Source organism: Rattus norvegicus, chromosome 18 (assembly GCF_036323735.1).
Source record: "Rattus norvegicus strain BN/NHsdMcwi chromosome 18, GRCr8, whole genome shotgun sequence".
In the NCBI taxonomy this organism is placed as follows: domain Eukaryota; kingdom Metazoa; phylum Chordata; class Mammalia; order Rodentia; family Muridae; genus Rattus; species Rattus norvegicus.
Genome location: NC_086036.1, coordinates 84,003,495 through 84,021,207, shown reverse-complemented (window position 1 = coordinate 84,021,207; position 17,713 = coordinate 84,003,495). Strand labels below are relative to the sequence as shown.

The following is a 17,713-nucleotide window of genomic DNA, read 5'->3' as shown; positions in this document are numbered from 1 at the left end:
ACTCATTCTTGGGTAAGGCTGGCTGTGATCAAAGCTAATATGCTGAACATTTTTCTATTTCAATGAGACAAAATACGCTTCTGAAGTTTGTCTAAATTAACGCACTAAACTGAGTTGATTAACAGAAGAATGCAAATAAACTCTGCTGGTGTCTCTTACTAAGTTGATGATGAGGTGAGCACAATATTATTAGATGGTATTTATAATCTGTTTGTGTGTGTGCACATGTGTGTGCTGAGAATTTACACACACACACATTCTCTCACACACACATTCTCTCACACACACTGAGATTGAATTTTGAAGAGAAATGAGAATAGATTAAAACTACTACTAAAAACCACATATGAGGGAGTACAGAAAAATGATTGGCTTTCTCAAAATGTTGGTGACAATCAAAAACCACTCCGTTATTTGGGGAAACTGTCAGATCATTCAAATTCCACAAATAAGGCATGAATAACAACCAAACAAGAATGCAAATGTGAACACAATCTTATTATAGAGACACAAGGTGTCTCTATGTACTCTGAAGCCCACCTGGAAGTTGTAACATTTCATGCCTAAGCAGGTGACCTGATTTGTGAGTACAGTCTTTAGTTAGTGGCTAATTTGGGACATATTTCAAGATGATTGGTGTTTTTTTTTTTTTAGACAGGAAACTTGAACACAAGGCAGACATACACAGAGAAGCTAATGCATGGGCAGAGGCATGCTAGCTCAACAGTTGCATTGAGATATCTACAAACCAAAGAATACAAGGTTTCTGTGCAAACAGGAAGCTAGGAGTAAGTCTCCCCTAACTTGTTCAGTTCTTTTGTTCATCAGTTCTAGGACACAGATGTAGCATATAACAAGCCAGCCCTACGTCTATTTGTTATTAGGCAGACAGTACTTATGTGGGGTGCCCCATACTCACCATCCTCTGGCTACAAAATATGATAATTAGCATTCTTCTGATCTGAAAATTTGTTTCAGTTATTCAGTGTTCAGACATTTTAGGATCCCCTGATTAGCACCTACTCTTATTTCTTCCTGAGACCATCTTTTCACAAACTAGTGCCTTCTGTATATTCTTGGCAAAACATAGTTGACAAGCATGTGTCTCTTCACAGATGATGTCATATAAATTTGCTTACATAACGTGTATTAAAAGTTTTCAAAAGCTGCTCAATATACTAGCAACACATTCTGATCAAGAAACATTAAATTTGACATTTTTGAATATGAAGACACCGTATCTGTCACCTTTTAAATGTTATTTGATTTCCTACGGGGAAATTCCAGTTTCCTTTGAAAACACCTACCTTTTGAGTTCCCCTTTGAAGCTATGTTTACTCTACAGACTGAGAATCCTTCTCTCTTCTGAGTAGACAAAGCTTGATATAAGTTGTGCTGAACTGAGCTGTGTTGCTGCTTTCCCTCACATTCTGCCACCTGACCTTTTTGCTTCACATCACCTGGAATCACCGGATGTACATCAACACAACTTTGCAGTGACAAAGAGATCATTTCGTCAACATGCAGATTTAGACACATAGGTACTTTCCTTAGGCATATCTCAAGAAACTATCAATATTCTAATCCAAGAATATATAGTCACTTAAGGAAAGAAGAATGAGGGCCATAATAAAGGCAGAGGTTGAAGCTTTGATGAGTTCAGCTCCTCACCTGCAGCATGACAGGGGCACATCAGGTCTTCCAGGAGCCATACTCTCTTGATTTAGTGTCATTTTCCTGGCTTATCAGTTCTTGTTCCTGGTATGCAACTGTAATGTTACTTGCAGGAAATCTGATTTACTGAGAGTAAACACTGATGTACTGTTTTCTAGTAATTCTTTTTGATTGTTAATTGATAACATCCCATGTTATTGACACTTATTGGGCGCCTGCTGTTGCAAAACGCAAGAGAGTAAAATGTGTCTTTAAACCACCAGGGAACCACAATTTAGACTGATATATATTCTATACTTTGTCTAAAAAGTCAAAGGTATTATATAAAATATGTGCCATTGGAAGTGAGGCAGGAAATGTCATTCTGAGAAGTGATTGTTGTACAGGCTCATAAATGGGACTACATTATTAGTGAGATCCTAGAAAACAGAAGCATATTTTTGTAGGCAGAGATTAAATGCCAGAGTTTCATAAAATCAGCATTATCATTATTTAATCAGTTCTGTCATTCATTTTTAATTTATAAAAGCTTTTTATACTCATTCTATGGTTGTAGTATCTCCAGAGAGTCCAGATTTACTAGAATGCTACAGCAATTAAAATCACTTAATCGGCATGAGACAAAACATGTATATATCAATAGAATAAATGGAAAACCCAGAAATACATCCTGAGACATATGATCAAGGCTGATTTTTAAAAAAGGGCCAACCACAAGGCAATTTATATAGCAATTCACGACTGTAGAGATATAGATAAATAGGAGATAAATTAATATCAACCCTTGCTTTACACTTAATTAAAGGTTTATATTGAATTTTACAATACATTTGAATATAAAAAAAACTATAAAGAACTTACTAGGTAGTAGAAAGCAAAATCTTTGCAAGCTTAGTTTAGGTAAAGAATTTTTACAAAGTGCTTTAGAAGCACTTAGTATAAAAGAAGTGCCAAGATACCTTTGTTTAGTGCCAAGATACACACAAAAAATTGTGCCTTTCTCAATTTTTCTATATCTTTTTATTTGAAACATCTGAACACATTCTCTTGCATACCAAAATGGAACTCCACAGATATGTTGACAGCAAAATTTGAGATTCGAGATACAAGAAGTTGGAATAGGCTAGCTTTAACCACAATCATCAGTTTTCTATTTAGATTTAGTTTTAGTTCTCTCCTTTCTCCTCTCTCTCTCTCTCTCTCTCTCTCTCTCTCTCTCTTTCTCTGTCTGTCTCTGTCTCTGTCTGTCTCTCTCTCTCTCGTGTGTGTGTGTGTGTGTGTGTGTGTGTGTGTGTGTGTGTGTGTATCTGTCTATTTTCCTCTAGAGTTCAGAATAGGGCATTGTATACTTTGGAGCTTGAAATACAGGTGTTTGTAAACCTCCTGAACAGGGTATTAGTAATCAAGTTCAGGTAATCTATAAGAGCAGCAAATGTTCCTGCCTTAATTAGGGTTTTGCTGGTGGGAGGAGACACCATGATCCTGGCAACACTTATAAAGGAAAACATTTAGCTGGGGCTGGTTTATAGTTTCAGAGGTTTAGTTCATTACTATCATGGTGGGAAACATGGTGGTATGCAGGCAGACATGGCACAGGAGAAGGAACTGAAAGTTCTACATGTTGAACTGCAGGCAGCAAGGAGAGACTATCACACTGAACATTGTTTGAGCAAGAAGACCTCAAATCCATCCCTAGTGACTTACTTCCTTCAACAAGACCACAGATACACTACAAGATCATACTACCTAATAGTGCCACTTCCTAAGGGCCTAACATTCAAACACATTAGTTTGTGAGGGGGGGTATACCTATTCAAACCAACAGAACTCTTAATCATTGACCATCTCTCCAACCCTTAACCACAAAAATTCTTAGAAACAGAAGGAGATATGATTAAATTAGTCACGAGAAGTTGATGGAGACCAGGAACTGGGTAGGAGATGAGGGGAAGAACAGAAGGGGTATGATAATCAAGTATGGGGAAAAGAGAGAGGCCTGGAAGTGAAAATGGAAATTTGAGGGGGTAAGGGGAAGACATCTCTGGTGACTAGCTGGAGACCTGGGATGGGAACAGATATGATGGTGACCCTAGCTTAGATTCCTATCAGAGATCAATACGGAGAATGAAATAACCACCTCTATAGCCAGGCAGAACTTTCAGAGGAGGGAGGAGGACATCAATCCACCCACAAAACCTTCAACCCAAAATTTGTCTTGACTAGAAGATATGCAGGGATAAAATTGGAGCAGAGACTGAGGGAACAACCACCCAACGATTGCTTTTAGAAAAGTAAAAATGAAGAGCTTTTTACCATTCAAACATTATTCATTTACTAGTTACATTTTTAAGTTCTGTGTTGTTGCTTAGGATAGGAAGTAAATGAAACCATTAGTTCTCATTGTTTAGAACTTTAAATATCCCACTATCAGCTGCTCAATGAGCAAACAAATGATATAACACATAATGGAACACTACTCAGCAGAAAAAGGATGGCTTTTTATTCACACGGATGACTTTTTTTTTTTTAATTCACATGGATGACTCTCAGGAACAAGGCAAAAATAATGAAATGTCAAAGGGTACATATTACATGATTGTGTCATACAAGATTTCAGAGGGGATAAATGAATCTACAGTAACAGGAGTCACATCAACGATTTCCTGACGTCTGAAGATGGTCTAACTACCTAAACCAATTCATCAACTCCATAATTTATATTTAACCAATAAAAGATACAGTTGTTTAAATAGCATAATGAAAGTAGTGGATGATTGTCAGTAATTCCGTGATTCTTTTGTTCTTTCAGGACTAAGGAACCCCTAGTATTTTAATTTATGCAGCACTTGGCTATTTCAAGTATTTATTTGAAGTTGTTGAATTTATTGCCTGCCTCCTCTTTTCAGTCTCAAGACTATTTGTGTTTGAGTAAAATTTCATGTCATATTTTCAGCCTTAAATATATAGATCAACCCGATTGTCACTCTTGTTTTCTCCGTGTGACTTCTGTTTTAGTGTCAAAGTGGGTTCTTTATTGGCTGAGGAGATGTCTTAATGGTTAAAGTGCTTGCTGTGCATGCACAGGGCATGATATTGGATCCCAAACATCCACCTAAAAACTGGGCATGGTTTAGTCCCTGTAACTCTAGAACTGAGGGTACATGTTGAAGATGGGTAGATCTCTGGGTCTCATTGGCTAATTAGAAAAACGAATAGTTTCATGTTCAATGAGAGACCTTTTCTCAAAAAATTTAGTAGATAATCATAAAGCAAGATATTTGATGTCAACCTCTGGCCTTCGCACTTATAGGCAAGAAAATCTGTGCATGTGTACACACACACACACACACACACACACACACACACACACACACACACAGGAGGCTAAGGTGACTCCTAGTTCTCTGCCAGACTCCTGACTTGGAACACGTACCATGCTTGTCACATAAAAGAGATATGACCTATAGTCTTATAGGCCTGAAACAGAAGTCTCCATACTAATGAGGTACCTAGATGTTCTGAGAGGTTAGCCAATAAGCTTCCATTCCCAATCATTCCTCCTTGCAAGAGGTATTTAATCTCTGGCCCACCCTGAGAAGTAGGGTATGGTTTTACACATCCATTTTCTACCATAACAATAAACTGTTTGGAACCATGAACTGTCTCTTTTCACCAAGATCCGCCATGGAAAGCCATGAAGAAGGTCTTTGCCTACAAATCCTCAGCCTAATTTCCTGTAGAAGGGCTCTCTGTGCTCCCAGCCACAACTGCTCTTAAAACTGTCTCCATCAAGCCAAGGACAATCTTCATCATGAGACAATCCAGGACTCCTCCCACTCGCCGCACTCCCATCCCTCCTCCCCCTACCCCAAGACTAGACACTTTCCCCAGCCTGCTCTTCCACAACTCTCAGTGGTGCCTGAATGTCCAAGAGTCTGAGAAATCCATGGCCCCAACCTCGCAGGTCCAGGGACATCTGCAAACCAGCTCCAGCTTTCCCACACCTAAGACTGCACTTTCCCACCCCCAGAGCAGTGTTTCAATGCTTCCCTACAGCAGAGCCCTGCTCTGGTGGGATAAGCTCAGTCAAACTCCAAATGTTCTCTGGGGTACATAGACTTGTATTACACAGAATCTCCGATTATATCTATTCTTTGTGAATTCTTTGTTGACTTGCTTCTTCTAAACATCTCAGACACCTCCCTTTATTGCTGAACATATCCCCTAGAATTGTCTTATTCATACCATCTGGAATAGTTCTTTTCAATTCTTTTCTTTATCTCCTTTATTAGAAAGATAGGAATTATGTAAGCTTTACTGTTTTTAAATTCTTATTGGCCCAAATTTGCTTTCTGTACTGATGGTTTCATAAAGATGTTTTCTTTCAAGCACACTGTCTACATTTCATTAATATGATCAGTGATTTCAATGGCCACTGACTATTTCTCAACTTTCATTCACTCTATTGCTGGTGGGCTCAACCATGTCTGCGTTTTAGTAAATTTTCTGAGAAAATAAACAAGATTTTAAAAGCCATTTGTTATTTGTATCACAAAATTGAAAATGTGCTAAAACTTGGAAACATTCAAATTATGATAGCAGATATTTAGACTTGAAATATGCTAGAAGACACCAATCCTTAAGTATTTACTAAATGTTTCTCCCTCAAATACCATACAGTCAACATCTAAAAGGCTTCTGGTGACTTTTTGTGACATCTCGAAGCCCCTGACAAGTTTGAAAGTTAGCTACTTACGTGCTAAAATCATACTGTAACAGAACTCCTGAGAATGAAGCTGCAAGTTACAGATCGTGATGTGTAACAACAGAAGGCGGAACAGACCATATCCTCTTGGCATAGAGCTTCCAGCACTGGTCCAAGTTTGGGCTGGACTCTTTTCAAACTGGTATTCCCCTTATTTCTGAGGACGTTGTTTTATTTAGAGACGATTCCCATAGTGTTTCTAAATGGGATGGTTTCAATAGCTGAAGGAGCATCAGACATCCACAGAACAGCTCTTTTTGCGCACCTTGATGGATTGATTAGTTATTATTATCTATTTTAGGACGTCTCACAATGAAGGATTATTTTTTCTTTTTTTTCAGTTGGCTTCTAAGAATTTTTATGTAGGTTAATTCATAGCTTTTAAGAATTATGCTCATTGATTCTTTTTGTGCCAGGAATTCATATAGATAGTCTGGACTTTTTTTCATTTATAATGAAAAGACTTTACAATTAGTTTTCAATGAACTAGTGTGTTTCTTTGAAGCTCTACATGGCCCAGTTCACTGATATCATTTGTCTCAGTGTGTTTTCTATTGCTGTAATAAAATACTAAGACCAGGAAATTTATAGAGAATAGAAGATTATGTGGCTAGAATTCTGGAAGATTGGGTTTCATTGGTGGTACATGTCGCTGACCTGTATTTGGTGTCTATTGAGTCTATTGAGGTACAAGTTGCTCATTAATTATAACAAAGCACAAGGCTCATGTGACAAGCCAGCATAGATGCTACTGTGTCTCTCCTCCCAATTTCTTTTTTATTTTTTTGTTTTGTTGGTTTTTTTGTATTTTTTTTTTTGTGTGTCTGCTAAGGTGTTGGTCTCTACAGCAGATTAGATACAAGTGGCTGTGGCATCCACACTAATAATAACAAGTAAGTATATTTCCTATTTAAAAGCTGTCTTAAAACCTAATAACTATAATTAAAGAAACATATTGAATCAATGTTGGCTCATTTTTTTTGTAATCAGAAAAGTTAATTAGATTTTCCCCACATTTACCTATCATTTGTCAGTGAGTTGTAGCATCAAAAAACTTCATGTTAAATAATTCAGAAAGCACTAGATAAATAAACCAAATATGAGAAAGTATGAAGAAATCTTGTTTGTTCAAAGAGAGAGATTGTCAACTTCTAGAATTTTGCAGAAGTGTTAGTTTTAGGGAGGCATGGCTTTAGAGAAACATACAACAGAACAATGACAAAAAGGCCCAACCTGCAAATGTGAATTATACTGCCATAAAATTTTAGCATGAAAATAATCCCTATTCTAATTATAGCATCTAGTGAAAACAATCCAGTTAAGGGAATGAAACAGCAGATGGTAGAACCTCCTTTTGACCCTAAAATATCTCTATCAATCAAAGTATTAGTAGTTTGAATATATTTTCTTAATTTTAAAGATTTATTCTCATTTGTGTGTATGTATCTGTGTCTATGTCTTTGCATAGGTATGTGTGCATATGTACAGCAGAAATCAGAAGACAGTGTCAGATCCCCTGGAGCTGGGGTTACAAGTAGTTTAAGTGCCCCTCATAGGTGTGGGCACGTGAACTCTGATTCTATTCAAGAACAAGATGTTCTAAACTTCTGAGCCATGTCTTCAGCCCCATGAACCTGTTTTCTCATGTTAGTGAATTACAAAGGGCCAAATACATACACTGAACTCACATTGCATATTTTTATTTATTCAATTTTAAATTTACATATATGTAATGCAACATAGTATATCTCTATATATCTCATTTATCTATCTATCTATCTATCTATCTATCTATCTATCTATCTATCTATCTGTCACCTATCTATCATCTATCTATCTAAAGCAATCCAGCCATTGCCCACTCTCCCAGCACCAACCCCACAGTTCCTCATCCTATTCCTCCCTTGTCCCCAGACCAAAGCCTTCCTCTTCAATCCATTTTTATCAGTCAAGATTCAATACTGAAAGAAAATACTATATGTAGGTGTAAAGTGTGTGTGTGTGTGTGTGTGTGTGTGTGTGTGTGTGTGTGTGTGTGTTTACTCTGGTGTCTAGAGGTCAGAGGACAACCTCGATGTTGGATATTTCCAATTGTTTGAGACGATCTCTTATTTTATTGTTTGCCACTCACTCGTAAGGCTTCTCTTTCAATATCCCATTTCACTTTAGGAGTCTAAGAGTCACAGACACAAACTCTTATGACCTCCTTACATGCATTCTGGACATTTGAGTAAAGATCCTCACTGTTGTGCATTAAACTTTATCTCCTGAACCATCTCTCCAACTTCTAATTATTTAAACTACAATACAATGATGACATATACTAATTAACTTAGGAAACACATTGGAAAGATAGTTGAGTTAATTATTATTATTTTTTTGGTTAAAGCTAATTTCATATGACTTTAATACTAAAAATCTCAAATGGGTGTTGGAGTTAACAGCAGTGGGAATTATTTTCCACTCTTCTTCCTTTTTCCTTTTTGCATTAGGCACTGACTCTTTGTCATCAGTCCCTGTACTTTCATTGATTTGTTCCTAAGGCTCTTGTTGCACATGCCTCTTTATACACAGAGGCATTTTTATTTACTTCACATTTTTATCTTTTATTTGCAGTTTTCCACACAATCATGGAAATCTGTCCGAGAGCCTCAAAGCATTTACACATGCTTTGAATTAAGGATCCCAAATATGGCACTAATCTAAGTTCTTAATATACAAGGCACCAGGAGGGTCTTATTTGTTATGGGCAGCATGCTGGTTTTGTTTTCCAAATGTTTGAACTCTGGAGGAAAAAAATGCTAACTTCTTAAATAAAATGGGCAGTAACTGCTGTTCTCATTTGAACAGAGATCTTCCTAATTTAACAGACTTTATTATGATGGACTTGAGATTTTTTTATTAATGATTTTTTAATGTATGGGATTCAGGACACAGATGCTATATCTTTAGAACAAGACAAGATTGCTAGTATTCATTTCTTAGTAATGTATATAGTTTAATAATCCAGAGAAGACTAAACGATAATGTGAGATTTTGTCAATCTAATATCTCTGTCTATGTCTGTCTGTCTTTCCTATGTCTCTATGTTTCTGGCTCCTCTCCTCCTCCATCTCCAGGGTCTCTCTTGCAGCCCAGGCTCTTTTCAAACTCACTATGTAGCTAAGGATGACCCTGGATATCTTATCCTCTTACCTCCAACTCCGAAATCTTGGGTTTATACTCATGTGTTCCAGAATTTATAGGTGTTGGAATCAATCAAAGTCAGAGTTTCATGCATGCTAGGCAACCCCTCTACTATCTGAGCTCCATCCTCAAATCATAACATTTCTCTCTTTATTTTTGTTCTTGCTGGCTACCAAGATGAATGCGGGCAGATCATCCAAACAACTCCATGATGGTTCATTTTGTGCTCACACCAGACTTATTTCACAGCTCTGATAAAAGAATTATTCTGTCCATTCATACCTATTATCAAGCCTTTATTTTAACATAATACCACTTGAGAGCAATTATAAGAACATTACAATAATTCTTGTTGGTTTTGTTTAGTTGAGAGTGATTTCAAGCTGCCTACCATTATACCTTGCAAGTGTTTCCTCTTCACATGTACATTTCTTTTATTTATGAACTATGTATAGTTTTTACAGAGTTGTTATTCTGAGCATTGGAATATCTACTAATGTAATGTATTTGATACCACCCAATGATCTTTCACAGTGCCTATGTATGCTTTAAATATACTCACTAAAACTCATGTTGGTTTTCCTTCCTATAGGTAGATGAAAACTTAATCATACTCTCATATTAGGGAGGTGACTAATGTTATATGAAGCCCTATGAGTGAAGCTGTGGATTTCTAAAAATAATCTGAGCTAAAATGTTTGCCTTATTGTATGATTAGCTGTGCTGCCCTGAGTCTGCAGACTCCACCAGCAAGGACCTCACCAGCTGTAGCCATTCAATGTTGATCCTCCCAGCCTTAGAACGATGAGCCAGAAGAACCTTTGGTCTCTATAAATTGCTCTTTCTGTGGTATCCAGCTGTAGCAAAAGAAATTTGGACTAAACTTCCCAACAGTGAATCTAATATGTTGATGATGTACATAGTTTTCTGAACTTGCTACTCCAAACAGCCCTTCCACAGAGTAACTAGATAGACTTTATTCTTAAATCCTTCATAACTAATGTCTTTTTTTTACCATTATCTATGTCTAAATTACTTTTTCTGATAGTTTTTTCTTTTACCTCTTAACACAGTATACAAAAATGGCTCAGGAATCATTCTGTACCACTTTCTTCCTAGTCTTTATGACAGTTTGTATTGATAATTAACTTGACAGCATCTAGAATAACTTAGAAGATAAGACTCTGGGCATATTGTGAAGGAGTTTTGCATCAGGTTAACTGAGACTGGATATATTATTACATAGGATATAGTATTATAGTCCAGACTGAATAAAAGGAAGAAGCAATTTGAACACTAACAATCATATATATATGTTTCTTGACCATAGATGTAGTTATCTCACTCTCCTGTACCCCTCCCTGCCTTCTGTGCTATGGTGCAATATACCATCAAACTAGGAGTCCAGAAAACCTCTTTCTTTCTTTTGTTTTTGCAAAACAATTTTTTTCCATCTTTATTAAATTGGGTATTTCTTATTTACATTTCAAATGTTATTCCCCTTCCCGGTTTCCAGGCCAACATCCCCCTAACCCCTCCACCTCCTTTTCTATATGGGTGCTCCCCTCCTCATCCTCCCCACATTACCGCTCTCCCCCCAAGAATCCTGTTCACTGGGGGTCCAGGCTTGGCAGGACCAAGGGCTTCCCCTTACACTGGTGCCTTTATTAGGCTATTCATTGCTACCTATGCAGTTGGAGCCCAGAGTCCGTCCATGTATAGTCTTTGGGTAGTGGCTTAGTCCCTGGAAGTTCTGGTTGTTTGGCATTGTTGTTCATATGGCGTCTCGAGCCCCTTCAAGCTCTTTCAGTCCTTTCTCTGATTTCTTCAACAGGGGTCCCATTCTCAGTTCAGTGGTTTAGTGATGGCATTTCCCTATGTATTTGCTGTTTTCTGGCTGTGTCTCTCAGGAGACATCTACATCCGGTCCCTGTCAGCCTGCACTTCTTTGCTTCATCCATTTTATCTAGTTTGGTGGCTGTATATGTATGGGCCACACGTGGGGCAGGCTCTGAATGGGCGTTCCTTCAGCCTCTGTTCTAAACTTTGCCTCCCTATCCCCTCCTAAGGGTATTCTTGTTCCCCTTTTAAAGAAGGAGTGAAACATCCACATTTTGGTCATCCTTCTTGAGTTTCATGTGTTCTGTGCATCTAGGGTAATTCGAGTATTTGGGCTAATATCCACTTATCAATGAGTGCATACCATGTGTGTTTTTCTGTGATTGGGTTAACTCACTCAGGATGATATTTTCCAGTTCCATCCATTTGCCTATGAATTTCATAAAGTCATTGTTTTGAAAACCTCTTTCTTAATTTACATTTCTCAGGTATTTGTCAATGAAATAAAGTAGGAATCTTATTTTTTCCCTTCCTTACTTTATGGATACATATCATGGACCTTTCTTTATCCAGGTGAACTTGATTAATTTATAACCTTTTGATTGACATTTAATCACTATGATAGTTTTGAGCTTGAACCCCTTGCCATTAAGTTAAGTGAATCATGTATAATTAATATTCCTTCTTGCTATAAATATTTTTGGAAAAGGAAAGTCAGAGTTTGCGGTTTTTCTGACTTGTTGATGCAGTAACCACACCACTGCCAGCTGCTTCCTCTTCTGTAAGATGAGGATATTATTTGGATCTGCCTTATGTGTTGCTTGTGGTTATTATATTAGACAGAAGATGATAATGCTTCAAAGGAAGTGAAAGCACATTATATTAATATGGCAAAGAATCAAACTTGCCCTGGGATGATCATCTACTGGAAAGTGTGCTGCTCCACCTCTGTGTTTTCCCACATCGTCCTTGAATTAGTAATTATATGCGTGTTGCAAAGCTGAGCTTTAGCATACTGTTCTTTGAAATGTCACACTGAAACTGTGTCTATGAGAAACTGTTTGACAGAAGTCTTTTTGCCTCTTCATCTTTCCACCTCCTCTTTCATGATGTTCACTCAGCAAACGGTGCAGGAGCTATGATCTAGATGTATCTGCTGGGGCTGCTCTTCTGGATTCCTGCATTGTGGTTGATTCCAGTTGTGGTTTTTCTGTGATGTTCTCTATATGCCGTAAGGGAAGCTTTTGTGCATGAGGGATGATAGCTAGACTTATAAGGATGAGATTTAGATGTAGTAAGAAATGATACTGGTCTAGCAACATGAATATAATGGATTTTTTCCTAAGGTCCATGACCTCATTAGTCCTGAGAAGCTGACTAGATATCCAGAAGTAGGCATGGTGATTTCTCTCTTGTTGAGTGGGCGTTAGGTTCAATATGACAGATGTTGGTGACTACGCAAGAGAGAGAGAGAGAGAGAGAGAGAGAGAGAGAGAGAGAGAGAGAGATCAATTAATGTTCTCCAAATATTCTTGGACATATGATCTTCCACCAGAAAGTGATTTATTTGTTAGGTCTATCCTTTTAGAGAAAAACTGTCTTTCTCTCTCTCAGCAGCTAACTACTGCTCATAGTTCCATGGCTTAGGGTGGAATTTTGTGTCCAACTTCCCTCTTTCTCCATGGTGAGACTTGGTCTGGCTTTGACTTGCACACGTTTTTTACATGCTGTTGCTACTAGTGTGAGTTCATTGGCGAAGTTACCCTACTTCGTTCAGAAAATAGCTTGTTCATTGTATTAATCTGTCACTGCTATTGCTTACACGTTTCCCAGGCCCCCTTCTTCAATGCTTCCTGAGGCTATGGGGATTATGCAGTGTATATGTTGTCTTTGTTGCTAAACGTTATTCAGTCTTTTATTTTCTCTTCTTTGCCACTCGTGAACCAGTGCATTAATCACCATCTACTGTAAATAGAAGCTTCTCAGTTGATACATCTCAGAGAGATACACTGATTATATTGTTATAATAAATCATTAGGATTTATTTAATACTATGTCTATTTGGCAGCATAATAGTAGTAGGTTCTCCTTAGGTCCTGTGACCTGAGTTGCCATAGGTTTTTAGTGCCATAATGGTGTCAGCTATGAATCTCATCTATTGGGGCAGAACTTAAATCCAATCAGAAAATGGTTGGTAACTGATAATGTGCTACTATTGCACCAGTGTGCATATCTTCCTATATTGTTACTGTGGCTCATAGGGGTCTTGGCTGCCATATAACTGGTTACTTTTCTTCTCCAGTAGCATGCACAGCACCTTCTAGTTCTATGAAAACTAGTCAGTAGGGGTAAAACTTCTGGGTCCATCTCAGCTTGATTTATGTGGCTAAAATATTTGCTGAACAAATGAAAACCCCACGCCTGATACGTTGTCTGATACCCACTTTATCCTCACAACTTTGTGCAGAGTCAGTGAGCACTACTGTTTTGTAAACTCTATATATGGTTTGCCAGAATATGCTGAGGTAACAAGGTACCTGCTGATCTTATACCATGCGGCTCTTGCTGGGAATCCACAGGAGCCTTGGAACCCAGTGTTTTCAGCTTTCAGCTTAGATGTTCTCTATCATCTGAGTTGAACATGAGCTTCTTTAGAGAAATATCTACTTTTTTCTTGTTATCTTCTCTTAAAAACTATTAGCATGGTGAATCCATAAAAAGTCAATAGACTACAAAGAGGAAAATGCAGGTCCTGGCAAGGTACCTGTTAGGAGAACTGGATTTTGAGTCAAAAGTTATACGTATAGAGAGCTACCCCTGAATTGAAAATAAAGTTAAACTCAGTATCATAGACACATAGGCGAGAGTTCCAAGGTCTCTTTGCAACAGTTGCATACAGTTTGAGGTGAGGTTTTTCTGAGATGCACTGTCCTGTTGGTCCTGGGGTTGAACATCAGCAAGGGCGGGTAGAATAAGCTGCTTGGGTCAAGGCTTCTCATTGGTGCTCAGTGTCCCCAAACCAGTTCACTGAATGACTAGGTTGTCAATGACAAAACACAACAAATTAGCAAAATGTAATGACTTCAAATTGTTCATCTTTAAGTGGTTTTAGTAGAATTGATACCAAACTGTAAAACAAAGCTTTAATAGCCTTAATAAGGCATTCAATTTGCTGAATGTGAAGTAAATTTATGTATACTTTGGAGACTCAGTAAATTGGTGAACTCAGCAAATTAGTTCTACTGCTGTGAAAACTCTTTGATCACCAGCAGGTTTGTGAATTTAGTCTCCAGGAGGATACAGAATATGTGCTTCCTGTTTAATGTTGTTTTCTTAATACTCAGCAGTGTGTCTCTAACATAATTAATTGAATAAATCTTCATTGAATAAATTAATAAATATGTGTATATAAGATTGTGGATTGAGCAGAAACAAACCGTAATGTGAGCATTGATTATACTAATTTTTCAAGCTTGTTAAAGTTTTGGTTAGCGTTTTCATTCTGTCATAGTGCTTATAAGGCTGGGTGATCTGTGCTTGAATTAAATGACAGATGGCTCCTTGGAAGAATGTGCAAATATACTGGTTCTTCAGTTTAACTAAATTTGGCCATCGCTAACATTATCTTTGCAATTTCAATCCAATACCATCATTTGCCTAGCAAACCAGATGTAAGTATCTTGATCTAATGAAAAAATCATCAATGTTAATGCACATATTCCATGCTTTTACTCAGTTGGCATAATGATTAGCTGACTAGAGGGTGGTTGCAAGTCATGAAAAAAATTAAATTTTACTATGGTGTGATTTGCTTCATTTTCATAAGAAAGAAAGAATTTTTGCCTAAATTTCTTAAAACTAACCAAATTCAAACACAGCCACTATGATTAATGACACAATTAGGTCCATTACCAAGAGAAATTGGGTGCTTCTGACAGTGCTATATTTTAGATAATAAAAGGAGATTTCACCCCAAAGAAAGAAGTTGAATAATGAGGTGCCTTGTTGACTTATTTTCCATAAGATCTAATTAAACTAGCCATGAAGCATGAGAATATCATTTTCTATATCTCACTCCTTGGTGAAGTCAAATACGCTTTATCTAATTGCCTAGTTTAGAAAAAGAGACGGTTTATTATGACACAAATGGATGCCTAGATGTCTTATTGTTTTGTGATACAGGTTTTATTATGCAAAGCCTAGAATCCCATTTTTTCTATCCGCATAGATTCTTGACTTTGATATATCATAAACAATTATGTACAGAGTGTGAAATAAATATGTTAAGAGTATGAAGTGTGGGACTGTGAATAATTGAAGTCACAAGGATGAGAACTATCAAGGAAGCATAGAAAATTTTTCACTAAACTTACTCAGATCCCTCTCTGTTGATTTTCTTCATTGGTTTTAATTTCTGGATCCAGCTATCAGTGAAAAGACTTTTCACTGGACGTAAATACTAGTGAGTAAAAATGCCTATTAGCATTATGCTCAGTTTAAGATGATTAATTTTGTGTTTTCAGCATTTTGCATCTCACTTATTATGTGACTATATATAATATTAAATTATATATAAACATACATTATATAATGATATGTGCACTGTAATTTATATCACATAGTTAACAGATATTGACTATATATCATGAATTATTATTATATGTTGGTATAGTCATGCATTTGTGCATGATACCTGTCAATAGTTATATATTATTCATACTATACACATATAGGTATATCTAAATTAATAGCAAAAATAATTTAAATAAAAGTTTTATTGTAATTTTCTAAGAGGTCTGCTTTTAACAATAAAATGCTTGACACAGTCATAAAAGAGACCTTCATGGGTTAGTGAAAAGAGGCCAGATTCACTTATGAAGGAGATTGCAGCCAAGTTCTTATTTTTTCCTTGTTCCCAGATGAAGCACTCTTTGTAGGAGACAGGTTCTCTGCTGTTGTCTGTTACAGGGTGGAGGCACTAAGACCTTATTTTATTTTTAAAAATTTATATATTTATTGTTTATTTATATTCCAGTCCCCAAGGAGCTCCCAGAGACTGAGCCACCAACCAGGAGCCTACATGGGCTGGTGTGAGGCCCTTGGCACATATGTAGTAGTAAGTCCCTTTTGAGGCTCTTGAAGCACTTTTTATTTGTCTATTTACTTACTTTCTCAGAAATCTTAAGTATCATGTTGGCTTTCTGAGTGTTTATTCATTTTAACCTTGATTTTACCTCTTATTCAGTTCTTACTGAGGAATATACATGCTAATTTTTAAGGTTATGGTACACTGCTATTTTAATGAAAGTAGCTGATTGGAAAGGCTGGTGTAAAGCAGGTAGAACCATATTCTTTTCTTTGCTAGTAAATATTATAAAATTAGCCTTGGTGATGTATAGATGGGTATGAGAGTGCAACTCTGATGTATTTGTGCATATATGCCTGAATACACCCATGTATGTGTGTATGTGCATGTGTGCATGAGTGTGCATGAGAGAGAGAGAAAGCATTCCTTAATTATCAACTTTGTTTACTTTCTCAGTCCATTACCCATGATAGTATTCTGTCATACTATATTATAATTTTATATAATTATTGATTAAAAAGTTATTCATGTTTCATTTCCTTCATTATTTCTGATTACAACTGATCATCTTTGAGACAGTTTACATGTTAAACCAACCAAGACACTTTCATATCCCCATTTTTATATTTTCCTGTGAATACTTCATAACTGTAATTTACCACTCATTAAAATTCATAAAACTGGTTTTATTGACTGTTATCCCTATTAGACTCTTAAACCTTAAAAGCCAATGCTCTTTGATTTTTTTTTGTATCTCTAACACATCACTCAATGTGCTCCAATAAAAGGATCTGTTAACAGTGAGATGTTCAATAAATACTATTTGAACTATTAAATGAATTCCAGCTGACAGAAAACCTGAAGAGGAAATAGATTAAATTTATTTGCACTGTAACAACAAAGTGTTAAGTGGGAAATCTTACTATAAACATTCTCAGCATAGGAGTAATGTTTGTTTAAAAATCTTGCTATAGTTGTACATCCTGTGTGATAAAATGTTGATTGTTCTTTTGCACTTCAACTTGCTTTAGTTGAAAGATATACTTTGCTTACACCTCAGGGGTGAGATAATGCAGATGAGGTAGAGGTTGAAAATAAAATTCTCCAATTCCTTTATAAGTTCACTTCATCACATAGATTTTCTTTGTCAGTGACTCCATAGG

At 36.8% G+C, this 17,713-nt stretch overlaps 1 long non-coding RNA gene across 2 annotated transcripts in view; it reads left to right on the top strand.

Moving 5' to 3' along the window:
• Nucleotides 1-16,782, top strand: part of LOC103694260 (uncharacterized) — a 159,492-nt gene extending 142,710 nt beyond the window's left edge. The window contains exon 6 of one of the 2 annotated variants that reach the window (XR_010059943.1): nt 16,500-16,782. This is a non-coding gene — a long non-coding RNA (uncharacterized LOC103694260). The remainder of the gene's footprint in view (nt 1-16,499) is intronic. The other variant, XR_005496315.2, reaches the window with a different exon arrangement.
• Nucleotides 16,783-17,713: the final 931 nt, after the last annotated feature.